The 12,013-nt window shown below is 32.4% G+C and overlaps 1 protein-coding gene across 2 annotated transcripts in view; it reads right to left on the bottom strand.

Annotated features, from left to right (window-relative positions):
• Positions 1–12,013, bottom strand: part of Sulf1 (Extracellular sulfatase Sulf1) — a 143,456-nt gene that overhangs the window by 24,011 nt on the left and 107,432 nt on the right. The gene's annotated exons all lie outside the window — the stretch shown is intronic.

The raw sequence follows: 12,013 nt of genomic DNA, 5'->3' as shown, positions 1-12,013 counted from the left end.
ACTTCTTTTTTACATATTAGATTGAAGATTTTAATTTCTACGAACACGCACAGCGCAAAGATCTATATTTCTCTGAAAATAGCACGTAAATCGGTTAAACCGTTTAGGAGGAGTTCAGTGACATCACACGTACAGAGGAATTATATATATAAAGATTATATATATGTACGCGTAGGCATGTGCATTTGTTTATGCATATATGTTCATGTGTGTATGTGTATGTATACGCATATGCATGTTTGAGTGTATATATGTATGTATATGATTATATATGGATGTGGATGTGGATGTGTGTGTGTGTGTATGTTTGTGTATGTATGTATGTATATGTATGTATGTTGTATATGTACATTTATATTTTTAAAATTTAATTTTGCTTTGTTTTATATTTACTTACTATTTCTTTTTCCTTCTTCTCTTACTTCCATAGTCTCTTTTCAAAATTGTTTTCCCTCTCCTTTGTAATAAATTTGAATCAAAAATACATTAAAATCTTGTGAAAAAAATATAACAAAGGCCACTTTAAGAGCAAGTATTAACATGTAGATATAGGCTGTTCAAATATGTATATAGGATGATGTACAAATAACCGATACAGGGTGATGTCTGACGCCGTCGTGACGTCACGCGGAGGCGCTCCTGTTTGGCCGCTTCACTGGCGCCATCGATTCTATAGGGTGGTCAGGAATTCAAATTCATTGAAAATTAGCAAGAGCAGAATGGCGAACGTCACACAGCGTTTAAAAAGATCATGTAAACCAGCCAACGCATTTTTTTTTTAGATTAAATATATTACATTTATCAAAATTTCTTTTACAAAAAATGCGTAACTGAAATTGGAATGTTTTTTCATTTACTGTAGAAAATGGTGGGCCCTACTAATAAACCTGGTATAAAATTACGCCTAGGCATAGTGGCAGAATAAGAATGGAAAAGTAAAAATTCTCTTAAAAATGTAAAAAAAATTATATAAAAAATAACCCTATTAAACCTATTAAGCTTACCCCCTCCCTCCACCCCCTCTACTTTTTTCATTTATTTCTCAAACAACATAATATTTTCATAATTTAATCAGTGTATAATTGTCCTAATCAGTGCATGTGCTTATTAAAATGCATGCCGTGTTGGTTTTATATTTTTGTGCAACAACTACGGTGAAGGTGTATAGTGGGTTTTGCATGTTAGTTTAATTGGTGTCCTGACAAAGAGACGGGTACGTCTCGAAACCGGTAGACATAGAAAAGTCGGTAAGTGGTTATATCCAAATATTTAATAACATTTTGTAAAAATTCTCACTTGTAAACCTTGTATAAAGTTGAACCTGTGCCGCGATTATGAACGCGATCTTCACCTGTACATATCGAGACGCTTAACTTCTGTACTATCTCTATCTACCTCGGTATGTTCTACCGACTTGTCATTTCGATGTCGTATGACCGAATCCAACCAACGAATGACCCCGAAAATTTAGTCCGCGTTCCTTACTTCATTAAAATTTAAAATAGCTCTCATTTATATTTTAAATAGGCTTCTGTGATAAAAAAGTGGTCACTTTAAAGGGATTATAAACTACAATCAATATATTATTACTCTAGATATGATTGATTGTTGTCTGCCCTCAAAACTCAGCCGCAGGACCCCCGACCTCAGACTATCCACCTCGCCTGACCACAAAATAGCCGGATTACAGAAGACGCCCCACTACCAGTCGACGAAATCCCCAAAAAAAAAAAATTGTATGTTTGAAATGCCTAGCGATCGGATCTCACACACGTGTATTTTTTTAATGTTTCAAATGGCAGATAAAACATTTATAAAAATTCTGTAAAACCGTTTTTTTTCAATCAATAAAAAAAAATAATAACAAAAATTTTGGCTTATATATTTCAACGTTTAACAGATCGGGCGCTACATTGTATATATGAAACGCCTAGCGATCGGATCCCACACAAGAGTAAATTTTTTTATTATGTTTCAAATACAGTAAATAAATCACTGAAATTACTTGGCTTCATTAACAGAATATCCTCTGATTTTACTAATGTCCGTACAATCAAAACTCTTTATTGCTCAACTGTTCGCCCTCTTCTTGAATATGCCTCAGTGGTCTGGTCTCCATTCTATGTCAATCGCATAAATCACATTGAATCAGTCCAACATCGCTTGCTTCGAAAAATAGCGTGGATGCTTGGACTAGAGAGAGATAATTATTCTTATGCTGAAATAGAGTCAATGTTAAATATTTCTAGTCTACAAAAACGTAGAACTAATATTGACTCCATATATATGTTCGGCATACTAAATGGTATAATCGATGTTCCATCATTACTGGGACAAGTAAAATTCAATATTCCGACTCGCAGATTGAGAAACAATGAAGTACTGTTCATCGATCAGCATAGAACAAACTATGGCCTAAATTCTCCAATGACCCGCCTTTGTCGTATTGTTAACTCAAGACAAGATCTGGACTTTTTTGGTTTAAGTTTACAACGATTTAAACGAGCACTAAATAAATAGTCCAGATCTTGTCTCGATGTCCCTTATGTTTGTCAATGCTTCTTTCTTTTTTTAAAAATGTTTTAAACTATTCTTTTATTGTAATATTTAAACCTTATAAATTGTATACATGGACAATGTCCGTTAATAAATAAATGGCAGATAAAATATTTTTATAAATTCTGGTAAAACAGATTTTTTTTTCAATTAATAAAAAAAAATAATTCAACAACCGGGCCGGGCGGTTAGAACAAAAAACATTTAAGTCCCATCGTTATTTTTAATAGCCTATTTTTAAAATATTTTTTTCTTAAATATTTTCATCAAAAGCCTATAAATCCAAAAACAGCAATAAATTGTGTAAATTAACTTCGAGAGATACGTTTGAAACAGTTTTACAACTTCAAACCGATCTCCAGAACAATTTACTTTTTTAAAACTATAAGAAGTATATTTAGCCTAAAAGAACCTATATATATTACGCAATAAGTCGATCATTTTTGGAATATGGAATAATTGGATGGGGATGTGAAAATGACACACTGATCAAACAAATAATAATTGCACAAAAAGCGTCCCAATCAGAACTAGCTCCCTCGGTATATTCGAAAATCTTAATGTAAAATCTATAAAACAACTTTGTGTAAAAGCTCTGTTACTATACGCACACAAACATTATTCTCTATCTTCCATAACTTCTTTCACAAATACAAGAGTTACTAGATACTCCACCCTGATGCTGCAAAAAAAAAAAATAATACAAACTTCGGTCAAAGAGGGTTGGCCTACTACTCGGTTAAAGTGTACAATCTACTTCCATTATCTATAAGGACAATTAGTAAGTACTCACAATATAAAATTGCTATTAAGAAATGGATAGTGGAGGTGGGTTGCACACGGATCAATGAGTGGATCAAGCCAAATAGGTAAAATGTGTGTACAGTTTATGAAATTTGGTCTATATAAATTGGTTATGTTTTTTATGATTATTTTAGATTATATTGTTTATTATGTTAATGATAATTAGATTAATTAGATGAATTACGTTTTTTTTTAAAGTGATTATTATGTTAACTTTGTCAAATAATTAATTTAAGGCATATTTCACATTTTGTAAAATGTTTCCCTCAGCACGGGACACCCCAGTGAGGGAACATTATTCTGTATCTATTCTGCTCTAACTATAATGCTTTTTTTTATCTATTGATATATTTTACATGCCCCTTAATTTATTTCAAAATAAATTAAGACTCATTATTTCTGGCTGCGATACGATCCCACTTACTATTTAATGATGCTCACACTTACACACTTGAACACTTACTCCCACACTAATACACATAAACACACATCTACACTTACTCTCATACAAATACACATAAACACACCCTTTTGTTGTAACACAATTTAGTAATATGTATGATTCTTATTTAGAAACTGTGCTGGTCTGTCTTTAAACTGTATTTTTTTGTTTCTTTAAAATGAACAAATAAATAAAAAAAAGAATACCAACAATGTAAAAGTATACCTAAATAAATAAATAAAATAAATTTACCAAATGTGAATTTCAGCATTTCAGATTTAAGGTACAGAATTTTCAACTACAATATTCTACTATCATAAGTCTGATCACCTTATTTTCCACTCAATAAAATTGATCGATTCAAGTGCGGATAGGAAAAGGACAATAGTAAATTAAAGTACATATTTTTTAAAAACACCGAGTAGTCAAGTAAGTTTGATGGTTAGTACCTACATAATGAACTGTGTATATGCATATATATTTTCGGTTAGGGGAAGGTGGTCTGAGATAGCATGGTAGTTGAGATGGCACAAGCTGAGATGACATGGTAGTCATAATTCAGCGAATATAAGCACGCGGCGGCGCCATTGATGTCGGGTTGTGTTCTCAAATGGTTCCTTGTTAGAACGTGTCTGACGCCAGCATGCGAAAGAGATTTAGAATGAATTCACGTGTGTTTGTTTAAAACCACCGACGAATAAGTTTAAATCCTTATGGTGCTGACATTTTATTTAACGAGCGTGGATTTAAAGTGATGTGTAGTTTAATAGTATTTTAAGTGTATTTTACAAAACATTTAAAAAGAGAACCTCGTACGCATAAAAACACGCTAAACATGGCTACCCGGACACCGGAAATCTTTTACAACACATAATTGATTGGTTATTCTCAACAGCTGTAGAATAGAAGCTGTGATGTTTTAAAGTTGTGCATTTTTATCAAAAGGTATTTTCATTATTTTTTTCATAGATTTTCGAGAAACTTCGCAGTAAAATTAAATACTCTATTTTTTACCGCGTGTAAGAAATGAATATATTAATTTATTTAATTATTTATTTTACAGAAACAAACATTCAACAATGATATAATAACAAAAAAAGATACTGTTTAAAGACAGACCAGCGAAGTTTTGAAATGAAAATCATACATATTAAATTGTGGTAGAACAAAAGGATGTGTTTGTGTATTTGTATGAGAGTAAGTGTAGAGGTGTGTTTGTGTGTATTTGTGTGGAAGTGTAGAGGTGGGTTTGTGTGTATTTGTGTGGGAGTAAGTGTAGAGGTGTGTTTGTGTGAGAGTAAGTGTTTAGATGGGTGTAAGCGTAAGCATCAATAAATAGCAAGTGGGAGCGTATCGCAGCCAGAAAGAATAAGTCTTAATTTATTTTGAAATAAATTAATATATCCTATTTCCCGTAGCACTGAACTTCCTCATTCAAGAAATATTAATGTAAAAACGTAGACGAAATGATGAACGTTATACAATGTCTTAAGTGATTACCTAAACCAGCCAATAAATTCTTTTCTCAAAAATGTTATCCGTCTCTGGTGTAATACATATCAATTAACCACCCTATTCAAAATAATACATTCCCAGAGAAACACCTGATATATTGTGATAGGGTAGAAAATTTAGGGAAAGTGCATTGAGTATTTTGGGAGAAAGATAGCTAACTATTGCCAATAGAACAATATTTTGAGTTTGACTAAACTTTTGTAGACAAGAACTGGATTCAACTCCCTGGGGAGCTGTAAATATTAACTCAGTACAACAGAGATGAAGATGAAGGTCTAGAACCCCTCGATGCGTTTATCTATGCATTAAAAGTGACAAAAAAAGTCGAAATAAATTCCGACAGTTATGTTAGTGTGGTACAACGAACGCCTATATGCAAAAAATATTGTCGCTAGGTTCTGCCCTATTAACGTATAAGAGTATCTAGGCGTTAGAAAATTGCCACTGTAAAAAATAAATTTAGTTTTAATATTTTTTTTCATTAGTTTTACTATCTTTCTGAACGTAGAAGTATCGAGACGTTAAAGGAGCCGGCTTTGAAGTCAATCGGTAGATAAATACAGACGATCGTTAAGCGTACCGTCTAGTTTGTTTTCAAAAGTCATATAAAACTCATGTTCGAACGAGCATTTTTTGTTTGAATTGGGATTTATTGGAGTTTATAATAGCTTTGAAGTGGGCACTTTTTACCACAGAAGTCTATTTAAAATATAAATGAGAATTATTTTGAATGTTACTGACGTAAGGAACGCGGTCTTTTTTTGCGGTCATTCATTGGTTTGTTTCGATCATATGATGTCGATATGGCAAGTAGGTAGAACATACCGAGGTAGATACAGATAGTACAGAAGTTGAGTATACCGTCTCGATATGTACAGATGAAGATAGCGTTCATAATCAAGGCACAGGTAGGGTAAGTTGTCTGTTAGTTTAATTATTTCATTTTGTTGTCTTTGTATCCTAGTTACTAATTACTCAGAAGGCGATCATGTAGCTCAATTTGGTTTGAACATAAGATTCGTACATCATGATTTTTTCCTTTCTTGGTATGAGGTCTTTAATTTTGTAGAAGAGGCCATGTGCCATTACTTTGGTGAGTTAAAACAATATTAAATGCATATATTGCCAACCCTTGATTTGTAGGGGAGTTAACCACAAAAGCGAACATTCCACATTAAGGCATGTCCAAATTAGGAGTATGTACGCTACGTTGGCGTAGAAAACGTCCATTTTTGCAGTGAATAGCCTACTCCAAAAGTTTTTCTCATTTAAGCTATATTGAATACCTCCATCACTCGTGTGGTCGGGGGTTGAAAGGGGTGGCTACTTACTATTAGGGATGCGAAGACTGGCTGTGATAATCGAATAATTTGTTCGATTATATCCGTGTATAGGTTGTAGAGACTAGTTGCGTTGCTGCGATAGTGACTCCAAATCAGAGGTCCGAGGTTCGCTTCCTGTTGTAGCACAACTTGTTTTTATATTTTAAACACGGTTATTTACGACTTACGACTCACGGAAAATTAACATCAAATTAAAATATTTAGGTATCAAATCAAAGCACAAATATTTACGGATATTAAAAAATCGTTTAAATACAATCGTCAAATTATTTATTGATTAATAAAACATACACGTGCCAAATGATTTTGCAAGGCTAACAGTATTGTACACAGAACGTTAACTCAGTAATGAAATCTGATGAAATTTCCAGTGCGACGTCCTGGAGTACATTAACTTGATTCTTACTACGGAGTAGAGATGTAAGGCCGGTGTTATACCATTGGTAGTTTATTGTAAGAAACGTATTCTACCGTATAATACGGTAGAATACCGTATTAGAATACCGTATAATACGGTAGTATACGGTATTTTTCGGTAATTTTGGTAGAAAACATTTTTTTTAATGAAATGGCTGTATAATCACTTGATTAGTAATATTTGATTGTAAGGTCTGTATTATACCATTGGTATTTTATAGCGAGAAACTATATATATGTAAGAAACCGTATAATACGTTAGAATACAGTATTTTTCTGTAGTTTTAATAGAAAACATATTATTTTTTTAAACAGCCGTTTAATCATTTTATTAGTTATATTTCATCATTGTCGTCCATAGCGCACTGCCTCATTTCAGTCCATAAGGCACTGTTAAATATTTTTATGTTTTCGCCCTTGTAACGTAAATTTTCCTGAAAGAAGCCGTACTGTCACGAAACATGAAATTATTCATTAATAAACAACTCTAAAGACGGCAAGGGGCTGAAAATAAAACAAGAATACTAAAATCATACTAAAAAGTATTTATTTTATCGAAATATTTCATATTTTTTACCTAAAAAATAAACTATCAAAACCACGATAGAAACGGTAGCCTATCGGTATACTACTGAGCGATTTTGGAGACAAAAAAAACGAAGGAACTCGAACTATAAACAGACGCAGTAACATTAGTCAGTCGTTATTGCCGTTACTCGCGCAACATAAGTCATTTCATTATTTATTCACCGTGTAATAAATACACGCATTGAACGCCAACCTCGTTTCTTCTGTCGATCTTCGACTGGAGGTGGAGCTCCACCCCAACAATTAATTTCAATTTTTCTCTTGAGTAGCTGGCAAGGGCTCATGCTGATTGGTCCGGGTGTGACTCTCCTGAGCGCTTTATCTGCGACTAATACCTGAACAAAGCTTGACCGGTATTACCAACCAAGTGACCGGTATTACCTGCCATGGTTATATCGGTCAAATCCGATTTATTTTATCTACTACTACCATCACGCCATTTCCCCGTAGGGGTAGGCAGAGAGAATGGACCGCCACACACGTCTATCCTGGCATACTTTCCTAGCTTCCTCCACATTCATACATCTTGTCATACATGCCCTTCGGTTCTGCCTGCTTTTGACATGACCAGACTTAAGATTTTGGTTTATCTGATCATGCCACGTCTTCCTTGGTCGTCCTCGTCTCACGTTCTCGTTCATTTTTGCTATATATACTTGTTTTACCATTCTTTCGTCGTCCATTCGTTCTACGTGACCAAACCATCTCAGAGACCCTTTATTAATCTTATCAATTGTACTTGACTCAGATTTACACTCTTGCCTGATTTCATCATTCGTAACCCTGTCATACATTGATTTCCCACACATTCGTTTAAGATATCGCATTTCAACTGCGTTCACTCGGCTTTCATCCTTCCTCTGCCAGTTCCATGTTTCACTTCCATACATAAGTGTTGGGACTAAAACTCCGTTGTACATTGCCAGTTTAGCTTTAATTGACATTTTTTATTAGAAATTACTGTGCTTAGTGCTCCGTTCATTTAGTTGCCCGCATTCACTCTTCTTTCAACATCTTTTTCTATTCTTCCATCTCTTGAAAACATGCTTCCCAGATACACAAACTCTTCTACTTGCTCGAGACATTCGTTGTTTACATTTATTATGCAGTCAGTAACCTCACAATCCCTTTTAAATACCGTCACTTTTGACTTACTTTCGTTCATCGCCAATTCGCTCTCCAGGCGTACATCATACATTCTAGAGACTATTTGCTGCTAATCAGCCTTGCTGCTTGCTAACAAAACTGCATCATCAGCATACAGCAAGCAGCTTACTGAAAAATTATCAATTTTTCCTTCAATACCCATACATTCAATCTCTTTCATACAGTTGTCCATGTATAGATTAAACAATCGATTATGCCAAAATTGTATAACTTATTGATCTCAATGATTGCAATTAAGTTAGAAGAATACTAAAGGAATAATTAGTAAAAATTAAATAAACAAATATTGATTAATGGCTGATTAGTGATTATTTCTCCTTAAGCGACCGGTAATACTTGTTCTTACCCTAATGATTTCTTTCTGAAAATCGTGAAACAATTTAAAAAATCGAAAAATAAGTATGGAAATCTATTTTTTAATGAAAGATTTAGGTAGGAATGAAAAGCGAAAATGAATTATGAATAAGTCCTAAAAGAAATAATCTAAAAGCATCATCATGGAAAACCTTGTAATTTAACAATCTATCGACTTTTTTACTATACAAAACACTGCTGCAAAATATTTAATATTTTTTCAATCAATTAGATACAACCGAATATTTTGGACAAGACCGATTAATTATTTATCAATATGACCTGCAATAAAAAATATTCGATTATTTTCATTAATATGCTATGTACAGCCTTACTAACTACGTGGCTACCAGCACAAGCCAACTCCGTACTCTTCAATAAAAAATCTATATTTGTTATTCGTACAGTATTCAGGAGTTATTAGTAGTAAGTGATTATATCGCTAATTGTAAAATTGTATCAATAGATTAACAGCTAACCGATATATTTTCATTACCATATAAAGGGGTAGATATTTATTAAAATACTAAATTAAAGCGGATTCCAGTTAATGTCCGCTGGCTAAATTGCTTTTTAATTAATGCAAAAAAGACGGTATTTATTTATTTTATAACGCCCAAATGGCTTTTACATATACAGAGTTTATAAACATTTTCCAATTTTTTATATATTTTTTTGCACCACAACAGGCCAGGAGGCCCAATTACAGTGGTGAATTACATCACAGAACACCCAGGCTTGAGAAAAAACACATTTCAATTTTTGCGTTCTCACCGAGAATCGAACCCGGAACCTTCCATGCGTGAGTCAAGCGTCTTGACCACTACACCACGGAGGCCGCCATAAAAATACAATTTAAATCAATAAAAAATATGTAAAAAAACAAATGAAAACACTAAATACTCAATTTTTATTCATTAATAAAACCGACTTGTCTTTAGGCGTTGCCTAGTATGTGAAATTATTCAGTCAGATGAATCTCTTCACAACAATAAAGATTTCAGCTCTTTAACTTCACTAAAATCAACAAATGGAAGAAATGAAGAAATTTGGATGTTTAAAAATAGGCAAAATGGTGAATGTTACACAGTAAAGTGGCCACTTAAACCAGCCAATGACAGGTCATTAGCCCTGTAAATGCCTAGACTTCCATATTCCCTTTTCTAAGGTATTCTCCAACCCTGTTGTAATTTGTTAATAATTAGTTACAACAGAGATGAAGAACATTTAAGAGAGGGTAATATAGAAGTCTAGGCATCTACAGGGCTTATGACCTGTCTGCTGGTTTAAGTGGCCACTTTACACACTGTGTAACATTCACCATTCTGCCCATATGCCTAGTATGTAAGTGAAATAATTCAATTAGATGAATCTCACCCGCATAAATAAAGGTTTCAGCTCTTTGACTTCACAAACATCAACAGACTAAAGAATTGAAGGAATATAAATGTTCAAATATGGGCAGAATGGTGAATGTTACACTGTGTGATTTGAAAACGTCCTAACAAGGCGAAACGCGTCACAATATACCCTTTGTATATTTTATAAAAAATAAAGTAGAATTATAATCCAATAAACTTGTGTATTGGATGCATTACCAAATTTAATATGGAAGTCTACCAATTGTCTGCATACACAATAAATAGTATTAATATGTTCATTAAAGGTAAGTTTACAGTCCACGATAACTCCGAGGTCCTTAATATACTTGACTAAATCTAAATTAATATTTTATATTTTGTAATTTTATTTTATTTATTTTATTTGTATTTTTTCAAGAATTAACGGTACAAGTATCTTTTACATTACATACATACATCAGTATTTACAGTGGAGTATATACAGTAACAACTTTTTCAATGCTTACTTAGAAAGAACATAATTAAAATATTGATTCCACACTAAAATGTTTTACAAGTGATTTTTTATAAGCTGGAAATTTCAATAAAAATATGTCACCTAAATCCGAGTGTTTATTACCCAGCGCATGTAGACGATCAAAGGAGATGGGTTTTTATACTCTATAAATTTTTTTTTTTAATTTTTTTTATTTAATATATTGAAAACATATTATACATAATTATATACAATATTCCCAAGGAGTTTTCAAAAAAAAAACTCATTTAGGGACATACAGATAACAATTTTTTTAAAGACGTTTTTAAATTTTAAACTATAATATTATTTACAAAAGCAGAAAAATTAAAATTATGATATACTACAAATTAAAAAGGGTATGAAAAATACTTGAAAATAACAAAATAAACAGAATACTAGGCATGGAAATAAATTCAAAATAATGTTTACATTATGCAATCTGGGAAAGAAAATTGAAAAAGTTTAAAAATTACATGTATGTATATATACATACTGAACTAGTACAAAATAAAATCATTTTTTTTAATTAACAAAATATGCGCACACCCAATACAGGTTAATTTTTTTTTATCAAAAACGTATTGTAATTATGTATACAAGCCAAAAAAAGTATATAAAAAAAAACACAAATAACATTTAAATATTATTAAAAATTACATATACAAGCAAAAACGGTAAAATATTAAAAGGTATATGTTCAAGATGCGCATTCTCTACAAACTAACATTATTTATTCAAAGTACTTCTGGAAAAAATAATTCTTCAATTCGCACGTCCTGTTTCTATATTTTGAAATAGGTACTTAAAATTTTTGTGGCAATTTATTAAATTCCTTGAAACCTATGTATTGTAAAGATCTAGTACCAAACTTCGTAGACTTCACAGATCCAATATAAATATTGTTTTTTGATCGAGTACTGTACCGATGGATGTCTCCAATGAAAGCTGG

Source organism: Micrasema longulum, unplaced genomic scaffold (assembly GCF_059751315.1).
Source record: "Micrasema longulum isolate JH-2025_06_02 unplaced genomic scaffold, ASM5975131v1 h1tg000194l, whole genome shotgun sequence".
NCBI classification, from domain to species: domain Eukaryota; kingdom Metazoa; phylum Arthropoda; class Insecta; order Trichoptera; family Brachycentridae; genus Micrasema; species Micrasema longulum.
This window is presented reverse-complemented; position numbering and strand designations above follow the sequence as displayed.